A 27,878-nucleotide genomic window follows, 5' to 3' on the forward strand; every position below is an offset into this window, starting at 1 on the left:
CCGGGTGGCCGCACGGGGGGGACGTGGAGCCGGACCTCGGCACCGCGCCCCAGGCTCTGCCCCGCCGCCCCGCCGAGCCGCGGCCCCGCTTTGTCCCGGGCCCGGGGGGACCCTCCCCAGTGGGGGGGCAGAGCCGACGCCGGGCCCGTCGGGGGACCCTGCTATCACCCAGGACGGGACGGGGAGTTCCAGCCGGTTTTACTCTCGAGCAGCGGCAACATTTCCCCTTTGCAACCGCGGTCCGTGAGCGCAGCTTCGACGGGAGGGTCCGGCCGCTCCCCGCGCCGGCCGCTTCCCAGCCCCGGGCATGTCGGGTTTGACCCCTGCCTTTGCCGGGGGGGGGGGGGGGGGCAGGGGGCGGCTCCGCCACAGCCCTGCCCGAGCGGGGTTACCCCCGGGACACAGCCGCCTCCCCGACGGGGCGGGCCGGCTGCTGCGGGAGGCTGGGTCCGGGGCCGGGGGGGGGCCCGGGGCGAGCAGACGGGCCGGCCCCCGGGGAGAGCGGCAGCCGTGGCGAATGGCGCTGCCCCCCGGGGGGGGGTGACCCCTGCCCCGGCCCCACGCCCGGGCTGTCCCAGCCCCGCCGCTCGGGCTTTGTCCCCGCCGGCCGCCCCGTCCCTCCTCCCGCCCTCCCCCGCCCTCCAGCCATCCCTCCGCCGCCGGCTCTGCCTCAACTTTAGAGGCAGGTCCCGGAGGCGCCGGGGAGCGGGAGCGGGACCTGTACCCGCACCGGCACCGGGAGGGAGCATCCAGGCTCCATCCCGGGCCAAGCCCCCTCCCCACCCTGCCAGCCTGGGAAGGATGCGGCGACCCGGAGCTGACGGCGACCGTGGGCAGCACCAGCCCCGCGGGGCGAGCAGGTACTCCCTCCCCGGGACCCCCTCCCCGGGACCGCCTCCCGGGATCCCCCGTCCTCTCCCCGTCCCCCGACAGGGCCGGGGGCAGCCGCTCCGCCGAGTTTCCCTCCGAGCATCCGCACGGCCGGAGCCCCCCGGTTTGGGCAGCCCCCCGGGAGCATCCCCCGCCGGTGCTTGGTGCCCAGTGCTGGTGCCTGAAGCCTCCCGGCGGTGCCGGGTCCCTGCCGACAAGGGTGGGAGAGCACAGGGCCGCCCCGGGGGGTGCAGGGTGTCGTCCACCCCCCGGAAGGTTCACGGTCCGGGGCCCCCAGGATCTGCGGGGTCCTTCTCGGGTTTGCAGGGCCCGGCTGCAGGGAGCGGGTGAGGGAGAAAGGCAAGGAAGAGGAGAGCAGAGTGGGGGTGCGGTGGAAACCCCCGGGGGGCCCTTTTTGGCTGGGGCCGTCCCTTCCCCAGCCACTCTCATGACTCAGCAGTTCCATGCCAGTAATTATAAAGTGGGAGCGGGCTCCGGGGTAGGTCTGGGGGCAAATTTGGGTTGGGAAAGAGGCAGATCCTTGGGCCGCAGTCAATGGGGATGGATCCTGGGGGAGCATCCTGCCCTGCGATGGCCCCTGGGCCGTGGGGGGCTGCGTGGGGCTGAGCCCACTTCAGGGTGCAAGTCCCTTTTGGGGTGCAGACGTCGACCTGGGGTGCTCGGGCAGGCATTGGTGAGGCTGGGGTTGCATGTTGCATCCCAAGATGCCGGGGCAGATTCTTGGTCTCCCACCGAAACCATTGGGGTTTCTTCATTATTGGCAGCGAGGGGATGTGGATCACAACCACCCTGGGGGGCTCTGATGTGGGAGCAAAACACCCCCGGGTGCACGGCGCGGCTGAGGCCCATTTGGTAAAGACCTGGGTGGGTTTTTCTCTTTGGTTATCTAGCTGTATGAGTGTATGTGATATCATAAAGCTAGAGAACCGAATGTAAAAACCCGCTCGCTATTCTCCGGGAGAAGAGCCCTGCCCTCCCGGCAGGAGAGGGGCTCGGTGGCCGCTGGCCCCCCCGAAGCACTGGCCCTGGTGCCTTTGCAAGGGGGAAAGCGGCTGGAAGCCAAACGTGGCTGTGGAGTGGAAATTTCAGCGGGGTTTTGTCTTTAATCATTTTTATTGAGGCCCAGAGCTAGTGCCTGTGCCGGGGTGATTATTTTGATTCCAACCTGGGCTTCCTCAGGCTACCTACAAACCCAGCACCTTGATTTTATTTATTTTTTTTTTTTCCACTGTGGTTTTAATTTCCACGTCGACAATTAAGCTTGCTTGTGCTGGGTGTGCCGGAGATAAATTAAACGGGGCCAGCTCAGAAATAACCCCCAGAGAAACCCTGTTTATAACGAAGTAGAAGGAAAGTTGCTTAAATATATTACCACATGCAAATTGTAATTTAGCGCAAACATGTTTCCGAGGCCGATTTATCTACTGGGGAAGAGAAATAAATCATTGTCGCCTGTTGGTTATTCTGCATCTGCAGAGAGATTGCAGCTTTGTTCTTTGGAGAGGGAGATTTGGGAGCATCGCTCCAAGGGTGCTCTGGGCTCAGCATCCCCCTGCTCCCTCCCACACCCCTCCGTGCTGTCCCTTGCTGCCCGTGGGTTGGGGTGTTGCATGCAGCCAGCTCCCTCTTTCCCTCCTGCTCCCTCCGGCTCCTCTCAGTCCCCGCAGCACCCGGGGAGACTTTCCGGTGCAAGGGACATGGGGCTGAGCCTGGGTTGCCCAGGGGCTGCAGGGACCGTGCAGGAGCGGGAGCACTGGATCTGGCCCCGATGACGGATGTTGGAAGAGGGGAAAGGCTGTAAGTGGTGACCCTGAAGGCTGAGCGGTCTCCAGTTATTCTGGGGAAGCTCAGGGAAGGTGTTTTCAGGTGCCTGGTTCAGGGTGTAGCTTGGAGTGGGCAGCAGAGGGAGGCCCCTCCACGGCCACAGAGTCTGGCCCTGCGCTCTCGGGCATTTGGCAGTGGTCAGCAGGGATGCTCTGCAGGTGGACCCGGGCACCCATGTGTTTAAACCATCACAGGATCAGGCCCTGGCCATGCTGCACCATCTACCGCTGTCCCACTGGAGGCAGGCCCGGCGCGAGGGGCACAGCAGCCCCAGCAGGGTGGTGGCACCAGGGCATGGCTGCTGGTCCCCTCGCCACTCGGGTCTGTGGTGCACCAATTCCCTGGCTGGGTCAGTGCCGAGAAACGAGAAGGGGAAGAGCATCAGCTCCAAATATTAAATCTCAACACCTTGATCCCTCGCTCCATCAGCCTGTCCCTGCCCTGCACATCCTGGCTTCTAGGTGGGGTTGTGCCTCCTCTTTCACCTGGCATTGCTGGAGTCTGCAGCAGAGCAGGAATCTGGGGTGTGGGAGGCAGGGGTGCACCTTCCTCCCTCCCGATAGATCTGGCTTTGTTCAGGCAGGAGAGGGGCAGATTCCTTGTCCTGGATCCCTGTGATCCCTGGCACTGATCCTGCACCCCCAGCCTGCACTCACAGCCTGGGCTCACCCAATTTGGGCCTTTTTCTGGTCAGGGAGGATGTGGACCCTATATGTAGTGTGGGATAAAGCAGGGATGGCCTCTGTACACCCCAAAATATGGTGTGGGATAAAGAGAAGATGGTTCCTTGTACACGCTGTGCCCCATGGAGCTGCTCTACCTGGAGTCTGGGGATGGGGACAGAAGCGCAGGTGTTTTTGCTGTGGTGGTGCTGAGCCGGGTGAGGACCTTTGCTGCAGCACAACGTGGGGCCGCTGCGGCATCCAGAGGCACCAGCTTGTCTCCTTGGTGGAGACACAGGTCCCTGGGGCAAATGTGCTCCGTCTGATGGCTGATGCCACCCTGTGCTCTGCTTGCGGGGCTGGATGGATGGGCCACTGTGCTGGGGGAATGAAAACCTTCCCCTGCTCCTCAGTCATTTGTCCTGAGCTCCTCCAACGGACGTCAGGTTGCTGTTGGAGCAGGCTTTCCATGTCAGACCCGCTTACATCCCTTCAAGCATCTCTCCAGGATGTGGACCAGCAGTGAATGCTGGAGCTTTGTGTGGGTTTGGGCAGGATTTGGGCAGAGGCTTCCTGCACCGACCTGCCCGTGTTTCTGCAGCATAGGCGGAGGAAGCTGCTGGCTGGTGGGAGCAGCGGTGCAGCAGCAGCGAGGCCGCGTGGGGACAGCTGGGAGGATGCAAAGCGGCGGCAGGAGGGATGCACGGTGCACAGTGCAGGGAGTAGGTGCTGTGCATCCATCCTTCCCTTGCTGCTCATGGTCCCAGGCTGAAGGGTACCCCAAAACACACCACTACGCACCTTGCTATCCTGGCTGGGAGCAGAGGGGAACCAGCGCAGGTTCTGCCACGCTTGGGAAAGCTTCTCCTCCCTCCTGACTACTTGTAAACCATTTAGCAAGAATTTCTTAAAATAGGTTCCACTTTAAGGACTTATCTGCTGAATACCATTAATTTTCTGGGGTTCGTTAAAAGCAAACTTGGTATCATAGCAACTGAATCTATTCCAGGGAAGCAGCCAATTGCACCGCGCGGTGTGTGCAACCGAAGGCGAGAGAAAGGAGCCTTTCAGGTTTATTCTCGGGCTTGTGCCTTTGCAAGTGAAGTTTTAATTTTCAATGTTTTATTCCTTGCAGAATATTTTATAATTTCTCCCAGCAAATCTGCAGGGAGAGGAAAATCACCGCGCTGGCAAATATTTGCAAAATCGCCTTCTTTTTGTGCCGCCTGTGCATGGGCAGAAGCGGTGGCAGAGGGATGCAGTGGGTGATGGGGCTGGAGCTGGTACTGGCAATTCGGCCTCATGCTGGGGACGGCTGGATCCATCCCGCTGGGGTTGACGCTGCCACCCCTATGTTACCCTCCGGAGCGATGCTGAGCACAGGCATCTCTGGCTGCCTTGGCTGGATCCAGGACCGCCCAGTGGGATTGGGGACCGCTGGTAAAGAGGACGCTAATCCCCGTCTCATTTCCCCAGCCTCGCTAAAGAAATAGTCATTATTTTCCTTTTAATCCCATCTCTCCTCTTTTCCATTAGGCCCTAAGCTGCAATCTTGTTCCCAGGGGATGTTACGCTGAGGATAATCCCGGCGCTGCTGGGGCGCTCAGCCCAGCTACTTTGGGCGGGGGGGAGCAGCAGCCCTGGGCTGAGCCCGGCCAGCCCCAGGGGTCCTGGTCCCTGGTGCTGAGCAAGAAGCCAGGCTGAGCATCCCAGTGCTGGCAGAGCAGAACGAGCCGGGGCAATGGGGTGCTCCCCAAAACCCTGGCCCAGCTGTGGAGATGGGAATAGCGAGAACTGTTGGGATGCTGGGATGGTGCCGCCGTGCCGTGCCAGCTCGGGTGGTCAGAATCCATCCCTGGGCTTGGCAGGGGGATGGATGGGATGGAGCCCTTTGTGCTGTGAGGGATGGAGGGAGCTGGGGGGATACCGGGCGTCAGGGTGCTGAGAGGAGCCAGGAGGCAGCTCCACCTCCACCCCACAGCGCCAAACTCAGCCGAGAAACACGAAATGGCAGGGCCGGCACCTCGCCTGCCAGAGCCCTAAAAATAACGCCGCCCAAGATTGCCTCTTGCTGCCAGCAGCGCGGTGTTGGGGTTTTAACTGGGGACGGGTGTCGGGAGCCGTGTTCGCAGCCATCCTGGCTGCCGGCATCGCACACGTGTGCCTGGAGGTCGTTAAACCCAAATGTCCTTGTCCCTGGGTGAGAGAGTCCCCATGCCTGCTCCCCCAGCCCCGCCACCTCCTCCCGCCGCACACTGGTGATTTTCCAACTTGATAGCAAGGAGGGGGAAAAAAAAAAGTAATTTATGATAAAAAGTATCACTTAAATAGACAGAAAGGGTAAAAGCCCCAGACAAAACCATATCCCCGAGCAGGAGAAAATGAAAAACAGTGATGTGTTTAACTTTAGGCTATTTAAAAATAACCATTGAAGAGGCAACAGTAAATAACAATTCCTCCCCATCAGGTATGTGTCACTGCGGCGGCCAAGCTCCTGTTTATTTACCCAGAGCCGGTGGAGGATGGCCTGGCTGGGGCTTTAGCTGCTAATTTTTATAGATGTCAGGCTGAAGTCTCCGACATGGATAAATCAGGTGCCGGCAGCGGACGGAGTGGTGCGAGAGCACTCAGCCCTCCTTGGTGCCGGAGGGGTGCGCGTGGGACCTCCACCCATGGGACCCAGCCTCGGGGGGTGAGATAAGACCTCACGTGTGGGGCCAGGTGCCCAGGATGTTGGGGTCTGTTCCCAGTCCACCAACTCCACTGGAGCCTTGCTTTCTCTCCCCCATTTTTTTTTTTTTATGGAGAAATTATTATTTACAGTTTAATATCATCATGTTTCTATGGAAACCCATGGCTGAGCTGGGTGGAGAAGTCAAAACCATCCATGGAAATGGCAATATTTGAAAGCGAGCAGAGCAGGGTGGGTGCTCACTTGCACTGGGATGTGGGGACTGGGGTAGGGGGCAGGTGTGGGGTGTGGGGGGACCAGCATGTAGGTGATGCTCAGGGTGCTGAGGATGTGGCCTTGGTGGCTGCGCTTTGTCACTGCTGCCAAAGCCAAACGCTTCGCTTGGGCTCTTCGGCAAGCGGTTTTTCAGGATGCTCCAAGAGAGCTGCGTTTGCTGAAGCCTTTCCCCTTCCCCACATCAGAAATCTTCCTGGTGCAGGGAAAGCCCCTTGGGAACTGATGGTGCTTCAGTGGGAGAGGGTTGGCCAAGCCCCCTTGCTGCGGGCACGTGTGGGCATCGCCCACCCCAGGGAAGCGCTACTGCTCCGAATGTAGGTCACGCACATATGTGCATCATCATATACATATGTTGACTTCAAAGAGCTCAGGCTCATCCTTGCCGATAACAAACCCGCGTGTGGCTGTTAAACAGATTTGCATTTCTAAACGGTGAACATGGGGCACGTGTGTTGTGTACTGGGGGGCTGGGGGTACCCCCCTGCCTGGCACCGGCACTGGCACTCATGCGGAAAGAGCACGGTGGCGGCGGAGACCTTCTCCCCCTAATAGCCGGTGACAGGGACTTGCTAGTGGCGATGTCCCTGCGCTGGGCACGGAGCAAGGACGGAAGGTGTGCGATGTCCCCGCTTTTGTCAGAAAGTATCTATCAGAGCAGCGGGGAAAGGTCAGCGGGAAAAGCACGCGGGGAGGCACGAGCGGCCCCGAGGATGCTGTCCTGTCGGTCTGTCTGCCCTGCTGCGAACGCCAGCCAGTGATGCCCCCCCCTCCCCACAAGGACAGCAGGAGATTAGCTTAAAAAATCCCAGCTGCTTCAAAAAATAATAACTGTGGGTTTCGCTGCCTTTGCCTTCTGGTTTTCGAGCCTTTGGGGATGGTGTTTTCATGCTTTCCTCCGCTGCCACCAGAAATGTATTTATTTATTTTTAATGAAAAGCACGATCCCGGTGCTATTCTGGGGCTGGGCCTTGGCAAACAAGGGATGATGGTGGGGCTGGGGGCAGGGGGGGCTGCGCCTGTGCCGCTGCCGCTGCCTTTGAGGGCTGGTCCCCCCCCTGCGGCGGCTGTGTGAGGAGTGAGACCCCCGGCTCCGCCATCCCTGGAGCTCCCTGAGAGGCTGAGCCCAGACTTTCTCTGCCCTAATTCCCTGGGAAACCAGGCGAGGGCTGATCCTTGCATGGCTGTTTATTATTTTCTATAAATCTTGGATTTCTAGAGCTTGGAGCAGACTTTTGGGCAACCTGTGGGCTTCATGGTGGGGGAAATCGAGGTGTGATGCGCCTGAACCGCCCCAGCCCTGGGGAATCCCATCCCTTCGTGTGTCAGGTGGGGAGTATTTGCTCCCAGAGCATCAAAGACTGGTGGTGAAACCTGGACCAGGAGGAGCTCAGGGTGATGCTGGTGTCTTTGGGGTCCCCGGCAGTCCCCACGGCTGTGCTGTGGGCTGGGGGTGTGACCACCAGCCATGCGTCCCCTCTGCTTGCTGTGCCTCTGGGTTTGCAAATCAGGGATGGGTGCTGGTACCTTTTGGCTTATTTTTTATATCAAAATCAAAGCAGATGGATAAAAGGGAGAGATGGGAGGGGTCCAGGCCGGGGACATTAACACTGGCTTGGCTGCCCAGGGCGTGGAAAGCCCCCTTGGCTCTGCATTTCTCCTCCCTTGCCAGACACCCCTTCCAGAGCAGACTTTAGGGATGAAACTCTGCACCAGCAGCAATGCATAAACCTGAGACAGGCACACGTGTGCTCCCACGCACACCCGGGCTTGCACACGCGTGTGCACGCGCAGCTGAGCCGGAGTTGGGGCCGGCTGCTCCAGGAGACGGGGTGCGAGTGGCATTTCAATGCAATCCAGGCGGGAACAATGAGGTGTGTTTTTAAGGGACTGTGAAAGGGGGGTTTTTGCTGAAGGACTGAAAAGGCGGCGGGGGGAGGAGGGAGCCGGGCAGCCCCTCCATTAGCTCAGTGCAGCAGCGAGAACAGCTGTGAAAAGAGCCCAGGCCTTTTTCCCACGCCCAGAGGAGCGGAGCGAGGGAAGGAGCCCTCCCAGCGAGGTCAGATCCCATCACTAATATATACACAGGCTGTGCCCTCATTCACGTCACCCCGGCGCAGGTTTGTTTAAGGCACACACACACTGACACTAATTTCTCCTCGCCCTCGCTCCCCCAGACGGCCCCATTATGGTCCCCGCTGCATTAAACCCTCCCCGTGCCCCGGCGACGGCTGGCGGCACCCAGGGTGGGTTGTTTGGTTTTTTTTTCTTTTTTTTTGTAATAATTCCCGCCCCCCCCTCCCCCCCAACACCTGACTGGCAAGGTCAAGACGAGCTGCCCGCGTCGTGGCGGCAGCGATCGGCTCTGTCCGGCAGCTGCTGCTCCAGGGCCGGCTCGCAGGAATGTGCCGCAGTAGCCAGGTCTCGCAGATGGGACCTGGCGGGGTTTTGACACCCGGGACTCAGCTGGTGGAGGCGGATGGGGGATGCTGAGCCTGGGAGGGGTGGTGAAACGACCCCCCCGCCATCCCAGTGCTGTGCATTCAGGGGAGCGTGGCTGATTGATGCCGGTGGAGGTCTGGCCTTGCGGCTGCTTGTCGGGGGTGGTGGGGGTGGTGTGAAGTTGTGCGGCTTTTCTGGGGCCAAGTTAAAGGATTGGTTCAACCCCCCCCTCCCCCCCAGCTTGCAGTTTCCAGAGCCTGAACGAGGCGTGATCCCAGGAGCTCCGGTGCTGCCTGTGGGATCTCACCAGTCCTGATACGATGCCACCGGTGCAGGCCATGGGTGATGGCCCCATCCCACCTGCTGTCCCATGGGTCTGGCAGGTCCTGCCCCTACCCTCGCTGCCACCGTCCCCATCCTGTGCACCCCAGCACTCGGGGGGGTCTGGGGGACATTGCATGGGGATACTGGAGGGTGCAGGATGTGTGCATGCGAGGCTGCTCCGCCGTCCTGTCAGGGGGATGTGCAGGGGGTGAGGGGGATGCTCCTCTCCTGGTCTTCCCAAGCCAGGATCCGATTGCAGGGACTCCTGTCCCTGTTCGCCCTGCTGTGCTGCCGGCCCAGCCCGGCATCTGCTGAGAGACGGGCCGCAAATAAATCAGGTCTTGTTTATTCTCGTGCCTGGGCTTGGTGTGTGAGTTCATTTTAAAACGTTCTGCCTTAAATTACAGCCTAATAAATCAATACCCACTTAACGATGCAAGCGAGCGGGAGCAGTTTGTGCAAAGAATTAAAGTTGCCTCTGTGGCTCTCGGGCTTCATGAAGGGCAAAGGAGCGAGTCCCAGCAGGACCCTGTCTTGGGACATGCATGTGCATGGCTAGGACACGTGTGTGCATGGCTGTGTGTGACTAGAACATGCGTATGCATGGCCAGGATATGTGTGTATATGGCTGTGTGCAGCCAAGACACGTGCGCACGGCCAGGACATGTGTGTACATGGCTGTGCATGGCTGGGGTGCATGTGTCATGGTGGTGCACAGCCCAGACATGCATGTGCATGGCTGTGCATGGCCTGAACACACATGTACATGGCAGGGACACATGTTAGGGCAGGCATGTGCTGTCAGCCACCCTGTGCAGGGGCTTGGGGCAACCTCAGAGCTAATGCCAGCCCATGCCAGCTCCTCTGACATGGGGTCTCTCTGGATTCCTCCCCAAAAAGGCAACAATACCGTTCCCCCCATCCAGCTCCCACCCACCTCTGCCTTGCCGCCCCCTCCCTGCTCAGGGCGCTTCGTTATGCCCCCACTAACAGCTTTCCCTGAGCATCCTCCTCCCCTTCACCCCTCCGCTCACACCTTTCACTTGTCTAATCCCCTCGTATTTGTCTGGGCCGCCTTCCAGGGCCACCCACCTCTTTATAGGGCCACTGCTAAGTAAACGCTGCCTTTGCTCCGCTAAAGAGGGACTCCTCCTCGGCACAGTTGGGGTTAGCGGGACAGGACCTTTCATGTGCCGCTCGCCTTTCTCAGGGGCTGCCCTTCACCTCCTGCTGCAGCACCCTCCATCCTCGTCCTCCTCCTTCCCAGGGGGTTGGGGCACACTGGGCTTTTGGTGCCCAGCATCGGGGCATCCGCAGCCCTGGCTGCCGTCGTTGCTTGCTCCCACCAAAGCTGCCCTTGGCGATGGCCAAGGACCCTCATCCCTGTCCCCCCCCCCCCCGCTTGTGTAGAGGCTGGTTTTATCCCTCCCCCCTCGTCTCCCTTGCCAAGCCCTGACACTTGATGGCAGCCCATTCAAAATGCATGGGCTCCCCTTTCCAAGCGCCCCGGTCCTTTTGAACTAAAAGGATTTTCTCAGAGGCTAAGTTCAAATGTATGGCCGTTATTTATTTATCACCCCACTATGTATTATTCATTTATTTAAAAATGTATGGCAGCTGGGAGCCCCGTGTTTAATCACCCCACGGATGGCGAGGGCCAGGTGGAGCCAGCCCCTTGCTCAGCCGGTAACCTGGTGTGGTGGCTGCCGCCGGCCCGCCGGCCTCACGCCTGATTTACCACGACCCCAGCCAAAACTAACCCCAACCCCACGGCAGCCAGCGCCGGGTGGCCATGCCGGGTGGGCTCCGAGCTGGAGCTTCAGGGGGATGCCAAAGACCTGCTGTGTCCCGTGCTGTGTGGTGCTGGGTGGAGGTGCATGGATTTGGCATCTCCCTCCTCCCTGGCACTGCTTTTTGGGGTTGGGGAGGGGGACATGCCCTGCTTGCCGCCTGGCTGGCCCCTCGGGTGGCCGTGGCTGGCAGAGCGCTGCCTGTCCCCAATACAAGGACGAAGTGGCTGACATGCTGCTGCTGTGCAGGGAGGCTGGGAAGGGCTGGCATTGGGCTGTCAAAAAGGAAAAAAAAAAAAAAAAAGAAGAAAAAAGGAGAAAACTGGCTGTGTTTTGCTTTCCTGGGGAGGAGGGGATGCATTCAGCTCTTCTGGCATCTCCTTGTCCCTGAGTGGCTTCACGCAAGGGTAAAGGACCGAGTCCCTTCACAAGAGGAGCATGAAGGGTTAAGGGTGCTTTCCTTCCTCGCTAAACTCCCCACGTCCCGCCATGAGCCCCCACCACCCTCTTCCTCACTGGGACACTCACTAATTGAGACAGCTCCAGCCCCTGCCTCCCTCCTCTTCCCCTGGGGCTGAGCTGCCTCTTCCCAGGGGGAGCACATTGTCTGCTCCAGCCGGGTTGATGTAATCCCTAAGCCCGAACAATACTTCCCCACCCCACTCCTGCTGAAAGGGTATTAGTTGCCCAATGAGATAATTACTCCACAGGCCACCCTAATCATCCTGTCGGCCCAGCCGCTTTCCCTGCCGGGTGATGAGCCACCCGGCTCGGCCCCAGAGCACCTGGGATGCAGGTTTGAGGTCCCCTCGGGTGATGCTGTTGGAGATGCTCACCCTCTGCGGGTATCCGGACCCCGAACACCAGCAGCAAAATATACCGGGGAAGGGGGATGTGCTGCTGAGCTGCCACCCCCAGCCCCATGGCTGTTGTCACCTCAAAATGCCACCCATGTGTGGGGTGCGGGGTGGGAGTCTTGGGATGCTGAGCCTGGGCTGGCAATGCCACTGCCACCGTGCTGAGGAAGCATGGGTGGGATGAACCCACTCCCGGTGCCATGGGGTTTGGGTTTTTCCTGAAGTTACGTCCTGGCCTTGGCCCCCTCGGGAAGGGTCTGGGCTGGCAGATGTCCCACAAGTGCCCAGCAGCAAGCACAGACCCAGCAGCCCAGCGAGAAACCAATGATCAAGCTAAAATTTTGGGAAACAGAAGTCCATTTTTTCCTTAAACGCCAGCATTTGCACAGATCTGATTGCAAAAAAACAGAATTTCAGCAATTGAAAAACCTGCCCCAACCAACAGGATAAATTGCGCCGTTTCCTGAACTGGTTTAACAGGAAATAATCCCAGTTTTCAGCCTGGCTTTGTGCAGGTTTTGCTGCTGGAAGGACCCTGCCCTGGTTCCCGGGAACGTGCGGGGCTGTGCAGTGCACACATGGCAGTAGCGTGTACCAGCGGACACACGCATGTACCTGCACATGCAATGCTGGCTGCTCGGTTGGGGTGAAATCGGGCAGTTTTCCCAGCTGGATGATGCCAGGGCTGGCTTTCCTCTCCTGGAGCAGCTAGGATGTGGCCACCGGCTGCAGAGCTCCCCTGTCCCTTAATTGTCTGATGTGCTGGAACTGGGGATGCTGCAGGAAAAGGGACCTGTTCAGGGCTGCCGAAATGAAAGCCTAGTTCTTATTAATCCTGCTCTTTGCGGCTCTGGCTATGCTGAAGTCGGGGATTATCCCATCTGCCTCCCCGCACACCGGTACAGGAAGAGAGAGGCAGCCGAAGAACTAATCTCCTGTAGGTTTTGCTGATTCCATCAGGAACGGTGGCCGGGGCGGGGGGCTCAGAGGGGTTAGGGGGCCAGAGCTGGTCAGGGGGACATGGACCCTCTGCCACTGTGGATTTGTGTTGGGCTTGGGGAGGGGAGCTGCTGTTTTGTGGGATGTTTGGTGGGATGCTCATGGGGATGCTGGCTGGGATGCTCACTGGGATGCTGGCTGGGATGCTCACTGGAATGCTGGCTGGGATGCTCACCGAGACCAGGGATGGGGTTTGAGTGACAGGTCTGGCAGCACCACAGTCACCAGGCTGTGCCACCCTGAGTTCCCAGCGAGGACTTTCCCCCCACCCGGCACCGCTGGGAATCCTGCTGATGGCACAGGGCCGTGCAAGGCCAATGCTGCAGGAAGGACGAGGGATGTTGCCCTGCTGCAGCCACCACTCCTCCCCGTCCCTTTCTTGGCCGATCTCTTCTGACAGACAAACATCGGTTCTTTCTCCGCCACAAAGTCCTTGTCCAGCCAAGCACACAAAGCAGATCCATTATCTGATGGGGGACAGAAAGGAGGGGCCGGAGGGGGGGCAGCCGCCGCACAATGCGCACAAGTGGCGCGCGGGGCCGCCCCTATTGTGTCTGGGCAGGAAGGGCCGGGACCCACGGTGTGGCCCCCTCAATGGCAGCATTGTGTCTGAGCCCCCCCCGTCCCCTTGGGCATCCCCTTGGTGTGTGTCCCCCTCCTTCCCCAGCTCCCACCACCCATCTGGGGCAGCGCTGTCAACCCACCCTGTCTCCAGTCTTTTTGGGGTCCTCTCTTCCCATTGGATACCCTCAGGATGTTGAGGGGTGTTGGAGCGGTCGAGTTTTTGGGAGTAAAATGAATGGGCTGATGGGTGCCCCCCCCCCCCCCTCCCCCAGCAGGGTTGTGCAGGGTGAACACGGGTGCTGGGGCCAGCGAGGGTGGAAGTCCTCGCCTCCCCATCCCATGATGGTAATAAAAAGGCTGATTTGGGGCAGACCCAGGCACCCCCTCACCGGCGGTGGGGGATGGGGGGATGGGGGAGGTGACAAGGGCACATCTGGAGGATGTTTGCCCCCATCATCTGAATCGGAAGGGTTTCCCTTCCCACAGGCTCCCAGGAGGGTTTGGCTCCTCTCCCTTGCCAATGCCATCCCGCCTGCAAAACGGGATGTGGGATGCGGTGCGGGGTGTGATCCATGGGGTGACAGACCCTCCCTCTGGACCCATGCAGGTGGCCAGAGCCCAATTGCCATGTGGGGTTTGTACATGGGGGCGGGTGTGGAGACCTTGAGGTCCTTCGCCAGGCTCTGGCAGTGCCAGGAGAAACCTTTGCGATCCCCTTAAAGCATCATTTGGCCACATGGGCCTGCCCGGCGCGGCGGCTGGGCTGGGTAAGATGGCTCGGTTGATGAGTAGTGTGAGATTGGGAGGCGGGGGTTGGAGGTGATCGGTTTGGGTTTGGACGTGACAGCGTTGCTTGTTTTATTTTTTGCAGAGGAGAAACCCCCGCGTTGCTTGGATCACCACGGTCCAGCAGCATCCCTCACCGGTGACGGGCATGGGGCGAAGCGGCCAGAGAGATGGGGAGACCACCCACCCCGCAGCACCCTAGAAATCAAAAGAGAGAGGAGCCCTGTGGGGTGCTGTGGACTGAGCTTTCCTGCCCTTGGGAGCCACCAGACCGGGAGAAGGTTGCTCCTGCCATGGGTTTGCAGCAGCAAAGTTGGACGTGGCTGTTGGGGACGGGCTGGTTTGGTCACATCCCTGCACGGTGAGCGCAGCGCCCACGGAGCCAGGCACGGGAAGCTAGCTGCGCTGCCCTGAGGATGCTCGATACCCCTCTGTCTCTCCTGAATGGGGTAAGTTTGGGATTTTCTTGCTTTCCTTTCTCTTCCTGCAAGACCAGCCCGCCGGCATTGGGTTTTCCCCGCACAACCTCCTGCCAGGCTCTCTCCAGCCAGGGATTTGGGGGTCCAGGGAGCAGCGCTGCAGAAGCAGGGGCACCCACGACAGCTCTGTGAGCGGCTGCATTGCTCCTCGCCGTCGGGGCCAGGTGAGCGGCTGCAATTGCCAGGCTGGGAGGTGCCATGCTGGTTTATTTCTCATTGTTTTTTGGGAAAAAAACCCCCACTTATTATCCCCATTTTATTTATAGTTCTTTTTGAAAACATTTAAATTCCCCCCACCCCCCACCTCCAGCTGGTGGAGGGCTGGGCTAATGGTAACAGCTTTTGATTGCAAAATAATTGACTTTTCCCCTATTTCCTCTCTAATGTACATCTAAAAATCTTTATGACTCAAAAACATCCTTTTCTATGACTAAATGGCATAAGGGGGAATCTTCCCCCCTTGCCTCTTGCTTTGCCCCCAGCTGGGTGGGCAGCCTCCCACACCACCCACAGATCCTCATGCTCTGCCCCATCCAAACCCCCCAAATCCCATTTGTCTGCTGGCAGACACTGGATTTCGCCTCCCAAGTGACTCCCAGCTCCTTCTGGGAGCCTCTTTTGGGGTGACGGTTTCACCCCAGCCCCCAGCATCTCTGGGGAAGGGGGTGGGCAGGTGCACAGCCCCGCAGCAGCAACAGCAGCAGCATAGCATCCCTGGGAGTCAGTCAAGGGATAAAACCCACATCCCCTGCAGTCCTCACTCCTCCAGGTTTTTTCACGTGACGGCAAAGCTGTCCGAAACATTAGAAAAAATAACTTTCACCTTTCCCAGCGTGAGCCTGGCAGCCGGTGCGGGTGCTGCCGTGATGCCCGTGGGCAGCCCACGCTCTCGGGGCTGGTTTTCTGGCAGGGATTTGGTTCACTCCCAGTTGCACAATGGGGAGATAAGGAATATTATCCCGTTTTCCCCCAAAACAATGCCTGCGCAGGAAGGCTTTTGAGTATCTCCTTGTTGAGGCTGGATTTTCTTGGTTTTCCTGCTGGCTGGCACCCCAAGGGGGATGTGGGGTGCATCCCTGTGGGTTCACCCTCTGGAGATGTGTCTGGGATGCTCCCATGGCACAGGGCTGTGTCAGTGCTGCTTTTTAGGGGGCTGCGGCCACGCCTCGCTCCCCATCGCCCACCCCCTCCAGCAAATACCTCTGGGGATACTAATCCCCACATCGACCGTCAATCTCCATCCGCGGAGACCGGCGCTGTCCCATCTGGAGACCCCGAGGTGCAGGGATGGAGTGAGGAGCCCCAACCAAGGGCGAGGGGCATACTAATACCCCCAAATTATGACGCCCCATGTCTTTGAACTCCCCTCCCCATTCATTGTTGCTTCGTTCCTTCTCCCCTTTGCTTTTAAATACCCTCTTCTTCCTCAAAGCGATATTAATGATGGTCGGTGGGGCTTGGTGCCGGCACCCGGCGCAGCGCTGTGCCCGATGGGTGCCCTGAGCAGATGCTCGGTGCCGCGGGCAAAAGCCATCCTCCTCCTCCTCCTCCTCGCTCTAAGATGGCCGGCGGCCCCAAAATGGTGCTGAGCATGAGACGCCATCTGCAAGGCTGGTCCCACGCCCGCCGTGGCCTTTTTATGCAAAGGGGAATTAATTAGATTTGAATATGGTAATTAAGCCATCAAGCCCTGCCGGGTGCTATGAGGTCCCTTCTTTTCTTCAGGCTTTCTTCTCACCCCTCTCTCCCGCCGCCCCTTAACCCTTCCCCCTCCGCTTTTTGCACCCAAAGTACCGCTCCTGCATCTTAATTAAACGCCTCGTCTAGGCAATGCCATCATTGCCCCCTTTCCCGTGCTAGATCCTGTCCCTCTTGGTCAAGAGCCATGTCTGAACCCTGGGGGTGCCCGTCTATCCCCCCAAAAAAGCCCGGTGCTCACAGAGGGATGCAGGTGACTACCCAGAAGGAGAAGTGGGGTTTTGGCCGGTGATGGCCACAGCAAGAAGTGGGTCCAAAATTAATTCCCCAAAAGTTGGGTGGTATTTTAAGCCTCTCTGATCTTGACATTTCCAATATTGTCTTTTTTTTTCCTTATGTGCTGTGGGGGTCCTGGTGTCACCCATGTGCTGCCCTTGGCTGATGCACTGGGATAGGTGAAGCTGGGATTTCTCCAGGGTATTTTGTGATGGGAAGGAAAAGAATCAAGAATTGAAGGAGCTTCCAACCTCCGTGCCCAGAAAATGATTTATTTTTTAAATTGGGAATTAAACCTTTTCCCATTCCTACATTTCCTAATAGCATCCATCCACTCACCCTGACCCGTAACTGCTGGGTCTTTATCCACCTGAGCCAGGTGATGGTGCAGAGACCAGAAAGCTCCTGGAAAATGGGATCTGCACAGGGAAAAAAAAAATTCCCTGGAATATTTTTTATACATCTATCTATATTTATAAGGAAAATATTTCTCTTTTTTTCCATTTACCTCATAAAGCAAGCGAAGGAAATTGGGAATACCTGCGGGAGCTCGTCAGAAAAGCCCCCAGGCACTTTCTCAGCAAGTTGCTGAGAATGCGAATCAGCTTCTTTAAAAACTGGAATATTTGCAACAGGGTCATTTCTGGTAAAACTTCTAATTGTACCGGCAAGCTGCTTCCACCCAAACCCAGGAAAAGGCTGAGATGATACGTCTAGATACACACATCGATGGGGGGGTGTATCTATCTGTGGTGCTGGTAAGAGGCTCCCAGGGGTATAATCCCAGCCGGCAGCTTGGCGGCAGGCGGGGGCGATCCTGGGGCTGGGGGCCCCTGCGCTCCCCCACAGAGCTGGCTCTGACCTACATCGTGGGTGCTGGATGCGCCCCCCCCAGCCCCCCCGTGGACACCCACTCCCCACGGCTGGCGTGCCCGTGATGACCAACACGGGGTGGCCAGGGCCCTTCCACATCCCCAGCCTCCCCCTTGGCCTCAGTTTGGGTGAAATAAGGGAGAAATGATGATTTTCTCCTCCAGCTCCTTCCTCAGGGCAGGCACAGGGCGCTCACACCCAGCTCTGGCAGTGATGCTCTGGGTGCCTTTGGGGACCAGTTCCCGGGCTCTTCCTCATCCCGGACCAGGCTCTGGCCTGCTCCTGAGATGTATTTCCTAGCTCAGCCTGGAATAGGACCAGGAGACCTGGCAGCCCAAGGACCCACCTTCATGGGGAGGCCAGCACCAGCGTGCTCGTCCCCACGGCCACAGTCCTGCCGACCGCTCCTGGGATGGCAGAGGGGGGAGAAAATACACTGGAGAGAGGGAAAAGGAGCAGGAGAAGGGAGAGGGTAAGAAAAAGGAGGGAAATCTATAGAGCAAGGGAGGAAAGAAGCCAGTGTGAGAGAGAAATATAGGAGAAATAATAAAAAATATGGAAGCAAAAGGGGCAGAGTGGAAGAAAAGAGCAGATAACAGAGTGATGGGCTGAGGGACAAATCAGGGAGAGGTGATAAAGCGGGAGATGGGCAGATAAGACAGAGGAGCCCAGACAGCGCTAGCAGGAGGCAGAGCTGGGCTGGTACCCATGAGAGGATGCTCGAGGCTGCGGCTCACACCAGGGCTCAGCCCCTCCGAGGCTGGAGCAGCAGGGTGGCAACGGTAGCAGCGATGTCCCTGCCAGACTGGAAAGACCCAAAGGTCTATGAGCAACCCCATATCTCATTAACCAGGGTTCCCAGCTAATGAGCCCGGCCCAGCCGAGCAGGTGAGCAGCACCCATCGCAGGCAGGTGGCTGTGAAGCGCAGGGCTATAAATCTCCCGCGCAGTGTGGGCGCCGCCGAAAGCTTTCCAGCAGGATTTATCTCCCCTTCCCACTTTCCCCGCCTTCCCGCAACCGCCACGTGGATTCCCCGCGGCAAGGGAAAACAAGCGAAGATGCTTTCTTTTGTCTCCACCACCCGCTCCGCCGCGGCTCTCTGGCTCTAATCTGCCTCGGCCTCCTCCCCTTCATTCACAATTTTCTTCCCACCTCCACAGTGGAAGAAAAGGGACAAACCTTTTTTTTTCTTTTTTTTTTTTTACTGGGAAAATAAATCGAGGAGATGGTGGCAGCGCCGGGGAAGGAGGGATGGAGACTTCCCAACAGCCGAGCCTGGCTCTGGCTGGTCCCAGGGTAACCCCAAGGGTGTCACCTCCCTGAGCTCCCATACGACGCCCACCTCAGCTCACTGCTGCTCGTTATTCTTTAGAGCCTTTATAGACCATTTATGCTACTTCTGTGCAAAAAAAAAATAATTTTTTTAGAAAAATAATGTGATGGATGCACTGGTGAGAGCTCTGCACTGGGGAAGATAGGGGGGAGGATGGAGACAGCTTAAAAATTACAGTGGGAATTAGCAGGAGTCTGAGCTGTTGTTTGCGCTGCCCATTAGCATCTGCCTATTTATCTGTCACCAGATCCTCGTGGCATCTATCCATCCATCTGGATCCTTGTCAGTCTGTCTGCCTATCTAATTATCCATTAGCATGGCAAAGCCCCCCTGACAGCAGTCCCGGCAAGGCAGACGTGAGACCACCTCAGCTGCCCTTCCCCATTGCACGGATGCTTTTATGAGCGTTACCGACACGCGAGCGAAAACCCCCCTCCTACGTGTCACCAAACAATATGTTCTGGTGGGCAGGGAAGGTTCTGCAAGGCTGCGGGATGCGGATGTGGGAAAGGCGGGCTGGAGCCAGCAAACACCAGGGGTTGCATGGCAGGGGTTGTCTGTAGGGTGTTGATTATATAGGGGTGTGCGTGTGCACACTGCCCTAGACGTGCCCGACGTGCCCCGCGCTTTCGCTGCTCACAGATGCTCCATCTCGCCCATGGGAAGCAGAGCCGGAGGCTTGGGCACCGCCATGCCGTGGGCAGCTCCGGTGCGGGTGGCTCTTTGTGCCCGCGCCGCTGCGTGGGGTTTCTTTGTTCGTGGCGCTGGGCAGGTTCCCCCTCCCCGCCTGCCCACTGGCCCGGCCACCGAGGAGCAAATCAGCGGCGTTTGCATATTCAGAGCAGGTGGGGGCCCATATGCCTAAGATGCACCAGACAAAATTAGCCACCATAATCATAATCAAGTGTGCCGTTGTGCTGGGGGAAGGGAGAGCCTGGCAGACAAGCCTGATAATTATGAAGCTCAGCATGTGCGCAGCGGTTTTGCAACAATTATGCCTAGCTCAGCAAGCCGGCAATGATGCTTGTTACAACCACCCTCCGACGCCCACCGGTAGCTGGCTCCCGGGAGGGCTGCGCCGGTTGGGAAGGGGGCACAAGGCTGGCGAGGGGCCGCGGTCAGACCCCCTCCCGGTGGGTCCAGCCCTTTGCAAGCTGCTTTGTGGCTTGGTGGCAGCCATAGCTTGGGCATCCCTTGACGAGCTGCCCCCTGCTCTCCCTGTACCCCAACCCATACCCTCCTCTTGCAGCTAAACCCCCACTTCCCACCCAGACTAAGCCTGAAGTGCCTGAGGCATCTCCAGAAACCGTCTTGCCCAGCTCCATCAGCACCCTGCAGCTCTTGCCCTGCATGGAGAACAACACAAACCCTTTGCATAAAGGAGCTCCGGCGCTCCAGCTTCACAAAAATCAGTTTATATTTGCCTCTCAGGACTTTCCCATCCTCCTCTGCTCACCCTGCTCTTTGCAGGGGTGTGTTATCTCCCATGCATCTGCTCCGCGGGCTGGGAACGAGGGCGGTGGCAGGAGGTGACACTCCAGATTCATCTCCAGCCGCCAATGCTCAAGGGCCGGTGTCATGCAGCATTTCTCTGAACGAGCCCTGGGGAAGGGGAATGGGAAGAAGCCGCATGCGCGCGAGGCCGACGGGAGATGCTCTGTGGTGCAGTGAGGACCAGCCCCTGCGCTGTGGCCTTGGGAAGTGGCAGCTCCAGGCTGTGCAGACATGGCTCAGCATCGAGCGGTGGCAGGATGCTCCACGGCGCCATCCAACCTGCATCCAGTGGAGGAGGAGGAAGATAAATTGGTTTCCTTTTTTTAAATAGGCTGGAAGCTGCTCTGGCTCACAGGGTAGTGCTGGGGGATGCTCGTGTTTCCTTAGGGTGCCCCAGTGCGATGGGAACAGGGGATCAAGGCTGTAGCTGTTCCCCTGATGGACTGGCTATAAAGAAGTTCAGCGTGTGTGGAAATCATGACTCTGCTTTCCCCAGCATCCTTCCTCCTCCTCCTCCTCTCTCCCATGTGCCATTTGGGTGTCAGGATGAGCCACACACCCCCCAGCCCCAGGAAAACCCTGCCTGAAGCACAGCGGTACCTGCAGCTTTGGGGTTAAAGAGCCCCAAAAACGGATTTTCCATGCAGGGGGGGTTGTGGACGTACCCAGCATCCCGGTCCTTTCTGCCTGTTACGTCCCAGCTTGATTAACAGAAGGAAGCAACAAACCAGCAGGGAAACACGCGTCGGCACTGGAGGATTGCTCCGCTCTGCACCGTCAGCCAGGGGCTAGTTTGCTCCGAACTACAGGATTTATCAGAAGATCATGGCAAAGCTGGGAAAGGACCAGTTTGGTTCATTTATGCTGGGGCATCTCCCAAAGTCCGTTGAAACAGCTCCAAAATCAAGCTCCTGCAGGACGGAGAAGCACATGCCTTTGGGGACAGCACGTGGGAGCAGCTCCACATTGCGGGGGGGATTTAGGGCTCCTGAAGATCCAGCCTGGCGGTTGGAAGAGCCATCAGTGTCAGTCCCTGGGTGTCTGGCGAGTCATCTGGGGGATCTGCTGGATCCTTTCTGGGCTGGCTTTTCCCCCAAGAAGCAGGGAAGGATGTGAGCCTTGGCAATTCCCCATCGCTCAGGATCTGATCCGTGCCAAGAGGCTCTCACTCTTATCCATGTGGGAACAGCAGCAGTAGCATCCGACTCAACTGACCAATTTCTGTGCAGCTGGAGCATCCTGGGATGCCCACACTGGCCCAGTTTCCCACTCGCAGAGATCCACTGCTTCAGCCCCGGTTTTGGTAAGGTTTGGAATAACTCTGCAGGAACTTGGATTCATGTCCCACCCCTTCCTGCCCAGAATCACCCATCAAGGAGAAATCACCTTTTACTAGGATTTTCCAAATCCCAGGAAACTGGGATCATTGTTTTCACCAATCCTCCTCTTTCTGCCCCACATGTTCAGGTTTCCCTGGTTGATCCCTTCCTGAATAAACACTTTTGCTTAAACCATCTGCTTTGGAGCCTGGGATGCTGAGGGGGCTTCCCAGGACTTTGATGGGCTCAGGGCAATCCCCGAACACCCCCATGCCCGGGGGTACTGGGGCTGCACCCATCCACAGCATCTCTGGCAGAAGGATCTTAAATGCTGGAGCTTTGAAAAGGAGCTTTCAGTTGTTTTAATTGATAGAGGAATCAGGGCCATGAGCAGAAACACAGTAAAATAAATCAGCGTTGCACTTGTACCACCTCCTCTACCCCCCCAAAGCTGGTTTGGGAGCAAAGCAGCTTTGCAAGACTTGGGAAAAGTGAGAAAATAGCCCCACCTGTTTGCTTTTAAACAGGCTGGGTTTATGGGAAAGAAAGGAAGAAAAAAAAAAGCTGAAGGGCTGCAAACAGTACCCAGAACCAAGCCGGGGCACATTATTCATGCACATGCTCTGCAAGGGGCAGGATCCACCGCTCTGCACCCCACGGGGCTAAAGAGCAGCAACTCTCCAGACTATAAATTCCCCGATTCCCTGGATCTCACCAGCCTGGCTGTTATTGAGATGCAGGGAGCAGGGGAGAAGGTGACTGCCGACTCCATAAATATTATTGGGGGTGACGGGGCTGCGCAGGGCCGGCGGGCGCGGACAAAGCGCCCATTGAGCTGTCGGCGGAGGCGCGACGGCCCAGCTGCCGCAGGGAGCCAGGACAGGGGTCAAGGTCAGAGGTGGCCCCTGCCTGTATTATTCCCACCCCCCCGGCCCCTTTCCTCATGCCCATAAAATTAATAAAGTTAACTGAGTATCGCCAGCTCAGGTGTTGATGGCAGCAACCGCGTTGCTCATGCAGGAGGGGAAACTGAGGCACAGTGCAAGAGCAGAGCATCGCCCCTGCTCTGAGGGGGCAGTGCTGGTGCCTTTATCCCTTGGGGCCCCCTTTTGTGAGTGTATTTGATAACATATAGGCTTGTTCTAAAGGATGGCAGACTTGACATCCCCAGCTCCGTGCTGGAGTGACCCCAGGGCCATGCCACCACGGCTGGGAAGCCTGTGCTCACTCCAAATCACCCAGCACCCCTGTCCTGTGCCTGGTTCTCCCTGTGCCAGGAGTTTCTCCATATGGATGGAGAACTGGAGCGTTTGGCTGTGCGTGGCAGCTGCTGCAAGGGCAGCCCCCGACAGCCCCATCCCCTGCCCAGGACGGGGGGTTCAATCCTGCTGCCACATAAACTTAGATTTTTAGAATATTTTACTCCTTATTAAGCAATCCCTTAGCAACGCTTGTTTCCATGGCAAAGAGCAGAGAACTTCCATGCTGATGCTGAGCTTTGCCTTAAACTATAATTCAGCTCAATTTATTTGGGTGCTGCCCCGTGGGCCAGGTACCCAGCACTCACAGGGGCTGCCCACTCTGGGATGGACAGTGGGTGCCCATTCTGGGTTCCCAGCCAGGCTGGGGACACAAAGCAAGGTCAGTTTACCTGGGAACAGGAGGTGTGCAGCATGCAGGGTCTCTTGAGGAAAGAAAAAGAAAAAAAAAAAAAATAAAGAGCTTGGGGTACACTGCACACCCCAAAAATCTCACCCCCATCCCCTACAAGCCCAGCTTTGGAGCTCCTGGAGTTTAAAGGCAGAGCTGTGCCCAGCTGTGGGGCAGCCCAGGCTTCCAAAATTACACTAACGAGCCCAGCCGCCAGCAGGTCTGAGGGCTTTCCTTGCTTCCCTGAATCTCCGAGCCTTAAGGAACTCAAGCAAACGAGGTGCAGGATGCTGGGGCAGTGCTGGGTGCTGGTGGGTGCTGCAGCACCAAAGGTGGGTGCTTTAGAGCCCAAGGCAGCGGGGGCTGGCACCGTATGGCGAGAGCTGCCCTTCCAGCAGCCTCGCTTTCCCAAAGGCACGTGTGAGTTACTGAAAAATTGGGATTCCGGTGGAAAATCCAAATTGAAAGGGGATTGTTTCATTTTCAAACAATCCCCGTGATGTTCTGCGCTCCGCTTGGCATTTTCAAAGAAATTGGTTTAATTCTGCTCCCTCCAGCCTCAATGGAAAAAAACTTGGCTTGGGAGAGATGGCAGGTTCCTGGGACAGACCCTCCACGGCCACATTCCCTCCAGGAATCTCCCAGGGTCCCTGTTTTCCACCCCAGAGCCCAAAAGCAGCATTTCTGTAGTGCGAGCCTCCCGGCAGACCTGGAATTGCTGGTTTTGCCCGTCTCCATCTCCCTGGGAGGAGAAAGGAAACTCTCCCTTCTCGCCGTGCTTTTATTTTGCTGCAGCGCTAACGAATTCTTGCAGCAGTTCGTGCCCTGAAGGAGCCTTAAAACCTCCCAAATTTGACAGCCAAAAATAGCTATTGCTCTGCTTGTTTCCAAGTGTTTACTAGCCCTGATTTATTTCCCCCGGTTATTTGAATCCGTCTCATGCTTTGAATCCCAAATCCTAAGCAGAATGGAAAAAAACCCGCATCTGTCATTTAGATGCTCTTGCGCTCATTTAACGGGGAGGGGGGGGTGTTTATAATTTCTCCTCGCTGAAAGAGTGTTCCCCGTGTCAGGGGTCCTGGGGAGGGCTGGAAAAAGCTGAAAAGCATCATGAGATTATTGGCTCCTGGGATTTCCAAGCATCCAGACTGTGCGGCCGCTCCAGGAGTGCTTTTCCCAGCGTAGATATCCCCGTTGGCTGGGGGGGGGGAGCTGCCGGGGCTGCGGGTGGGCAGAGCTCAGGGGGACCTGTGGGCAGAATTACTCAGTGGTGCGGGAGCCTTCGGCAGCAGAATTTTGGGTGGCACCCTGGGGCACCCCCTCTGCCCTGTGCCAGATTAGCCCCCGCTGCATCCCTCCTCATCCCTGCCCTGCCAGGGGTTTGTGCCTGGCCTCCCTGTGCACTGCTCAGGGAGCAACAAAAAGCAAAAATGTCGAATTTTGGTGTAGAAGGACCCAAGTCAGGCACCCACAGGGCAAACCCAGCACCCAGCTGCAGCCAGGACAAGGCTCCTGGTGCTGGGGGGGGCATCATGGGCTTCTGGTGGGAGAAAATCCTGTGGATTTTCTTCACGCACAGCCAAAATCTCTCTTCCTGATGGTATTTTGGGCCACCCAATGCTGACTCCTGGCTCGCTGTAGCTCTGTTTGGAAAGTTTTGAATTTTGGGGTGCTGGATGATTTGTAGGCAATGTTCCCCCCTGCTCAGGACCAGCAGCTCTGGCACCGAGCACCCGCTGGGCTGGGCTTGCCTGTGGGTGAGGATGGGCTGAAAACCTTCCTGGAGCTGGGGATGAAGGGATGAAGGGCAGTGAGGGTGGATGGGGCTGTGGGGAGAGGATGGTACCCCCCATCTTCCTCGTTTCCCCAGCTCCCCCAAAACAGGCTCAGCTTTTCTCATGCACACACACGTGTGCTCGCCTCCACCACACTGCTGGAGAAGGGGCAAAATTAATCCCTATGGAAATTTATTTAAATGAATTCCCTGCCTGGACACTCAAGCTGTTCCCAGCCTGGTGAGGGCAGGGCAGCCGGGGGAGGAGGGAGGACCCCCTGGGCACCCCAATTCTCCCCTTACAGCCCCATCTCAGGGAGGTTATATCCCCCAGGCAGTGGCCCCAGTGGTGCTGAGCTGTGCCACAAACCCAGGTTTGGGCTCATAAATTGCCCCAGGACTCCCCGGGGGTCACTCGTGTCTTGCCCCCATGTTGGAGCAAGGAGAAAATGCCGGTGGTTCTCACTGCGCACGGCAAACTCACTGTGTGCTGCAGCAGGATTGGGCCCTTCCCATTCCCATCGCGTGGAATGAGCTGCTGAGCTCCTCATCCCAGCCCCGGCCATCCCTGCGCCGGGCACTGCACAGATGCTCACTCAGCTCCAGTGGTCTCACCCCACAAGAGAGGGGACGTGGGGGGCAGATGGGGACCCCCTTGGCTACATGGAGGCAGAGCCAGCACCATAGTGAACCCCAAACTCCCGGAAAGTGTGGGCAGCCTCTGTGTGTGCCCCGATCCCGTAAGGCAGCAGTGCAGCCCCCTGGGAAAGGGGGATTGGGAGCACCTGCATCCCCCGTGCAAGGCTTCTCTGAGGTGGGGCACAGGCATGGCACTGTTGGCGCAGGGAAGGGGTGAGGGAGATCTGGGAAGAGGGTCTGACATGGGATTGTGGTGGGTTTGCTGGGAGCCTGGCCTTGCAGCAGACCCCTCCGGCAGTGAGCAACTTCCCTGCGCCCCAGTGGCTTTGCAGCATCCCAGGGATGGTTGCCCAACTGGGCTCTGGCATCCCAGAGATGGTTGCCCAGCCAGGCTCTGGCAAAACCCAAGCATAAAAGCACTGGGGAGGAGATCTTCTAAGAGTGACATTCATGCTGGAGCATCAGGCAACTTCGGCACGTGCAAACACGCTCACGCATTCCCCAGCCCTGTGTGGGCACCCATGCACGTGGTATGGTGCACCGAGGACATCGGTGGGCTCAGGGTCTGAGGGGCTGGGGGAAATGTCAGGACCTGCACTGATTCCCCACCCCACGGAGGCGGATGGACCTGAACCCCCAAAGCTGACAGAGCCCTGGCAGGGGATCAGGGCTGGGTGAGCCAGCGAGAACAGGCACTTCTCTGGGATTTATGCCATGCAGCACTTGTCAGCGCAGCTTTAGCACCCCATAAAGCAACACCGACGGCTGAACGTGAAGGGAGAACACAAGGATGCCCCGACTGGCCAATTAATGAGCAAATTCAGGCTCAGACCCTGCAAAGCTGTGAGGGGGGAAGGCTGGAGGGGCGGGGTGGGGGGAGGGGTACAGCCCTGGGGAAGAGGAAAAATGCAGGAGGAGACTGGAATAAGGGAAGGGGTGCATGCAGGGTGATGTGGCGGGGAAGCCCCGGTGCAGACAGCAGCTAACGCCGTCTATGTTCATCCGCAGGCAGCTGCCCGGCAGCGCAGTGGGGGCTCTGTGGGCTGCACCCCACAGCCAGGGTGTTGGAACCCCCTACAACCAACTGGCTGCAACAAGGAGGTGAGTGAAGAGGTGCCAGCGCGTGCCCCGGGGACGGCGTGAGGGTCAGCCTGTTCCCAAGAGACCTGGCACAAAGCCTGGCTCGGTGAGGATGTTTTGGAGAAGCGGGTGGGAATGGGGGAGGTGGGGACCCCGTGAACCCCACAGCAGTGCCCAGGTGCCCCCCAGGCACTCACTGCTTTGGGAGCATCGCCTTAAAGGTCTTGCATGAGTTTTGCAGGACACAACCCCCTTTCCCACCCGCGTAGGGGCTCTTCTCCCCATTAGACACTCATTTTTCCCGCTCCTGCTGTCACCTGCCCTCTTTCAGGATGTCCCAAGGTGTCACCAGCCACTTAAATACAGACTGATCCCAAAGTCCTGCCTGTCCCCTCTGCTGGAGTCTGGAGTCGGAGCCCTGTAGAAACCCCCAGGTGCCCGGCGGGCTGGGGACTGTGGTTGTGGGGACAGCAGGAATCCCTGGGGCAGGGAGCTGGCATGGTCGTGACAGTCACCTCCCGGCCGTCCCGTAGGGACTCAGTACCAATGCTCACCGGATTGGGACTGGGCTCACACCAGTTTCTCCCATTAACAGGTGATGTGAGCGGATGCCGTGGGGGCCGGGTGGCCAGGAAGGCTGGAGAAAAGCCAAGGCTCTGTTCGAAGCGCGGGCAGGATCTGTGCGGATGCCCTTCCCACCCCCGGGGTAAGGGCTTGCTCCCTCCTTTCCCATCTAAGCAGCCCCAAGGCTGAAGCCAGACGTGCCCAGGACGTCACACTTGGGGGTCCCCCCCAACCTTGCTGCCAGACGAGGTGCACGGACCGTGAGATGGCATTCCAGGAAGGTGGAAAGACCCAGAGCTGCTCATGCCGAGCCCGAGGCATTGGGAGGACGAGGTCTGCAGCTCAACGAGGCGAAAGAGAAAAAAAAATTATGTGCATTAAAGGTGTTCAAAGCCCCCAGCTGTGTCGCAGCCACATGTGCCACTGGTGTCTGAGAAGAATTTTGCCCCTTTTTCTTGGAGGACCCCCCAAATCCCTGCAAGACCCGGTGTCCAGTGTGTGTCTCCTTCCCAGCAGGTCGAGCTTTTTGCCTGGCCAACCTTCCCCTTCCCAGCAGCAGGAGGGGAGGGGATCTCAGGCCTGGGGGGGTGATGT

The 27,878-nt window shown here is 58.1% G+C and overlaps 1 long non-coding RNA gene across 1 annotated transcript; it reads left to right on the forward strand.

The window, feature by feature from the left end:
* Positions 1-437: 437 nt before the first annotated feature.
* LOC119146244 lies at positions 438-27,641 on the forward strand. The gene is made up of 4 exons (XR_005103667.1): positions 438-860; positions 14,190-14,553; positions 26,649-26,741; positions 27,316-27,641. It is a non-coding gene; the product is annotated as an uncharacterized LOC119146244 (long non-coding RNA).
* The last annotated feature ends 237 nt before the right edge of the window (positions 27,642-27,878 follow it).

This window comes from Falco rusticolus, chromosome 4, assembly GCF_015220075.1.
Source record: "Falco rusticolus isolate bFalRus1 chromosome 4, bFalRus1.pri, whole genome shotgun sequence".
NCBI classification, from domain to species: Eukaryota; Metazoa; Chordata; class Aves; order Falconiformes; family Falconidae; genus Falco; species Falco rusticolus.